We start from the raw sequence: 396 nt of genomic DNA on the forward strand, positions 1-396 counted from the left end.
CAACACACTTGAAAAGCAACAGCAAACAAAACCCAAACCCAGCAGACAAGAAGAAATAACAAAAATCAGGGCAGAAATTAATGAAATTGAAATAAAGAATACAATAGAAAGAATCAAAAATTCCAAGAGCTGGTTCTTTGAAAAGATAAACAAGATAGACTGTCTGCTAGCCCAGTTCACCAAAAGAAAGAAAGAGCATCTCCAAATCAACAAAATCAGAGATGAAAGGGGAAACATCACAACAGACACCACAAACATACAGAACATAATAAGGGAATACGTTAAAAACCTATATGCTATTAAATTTGAAAACCTAAGAGAAATGGACAGATATCTAAAGGCATGGGAACCACCAAAACTAAACCAAGAAGAGATTAACAGCTTAAACAGACACAT

Source organism: Nannospalax galili, unplaced genomic scaffold (genome assembly GCF_000622305.1).
Source record: "Nannospalax galili isolate Female #2095 unplaced genomic scaffold, S.galili_v1.0 scaffold352, whole genome shotgun sequence".
Taxonomy (NCBI): domain Eukaryota; kingdom Metazoa; phylum Chordata; class Mammalia; order Rodentia; family Spalacidae; genus Nannospalax; species Nannospalax galili.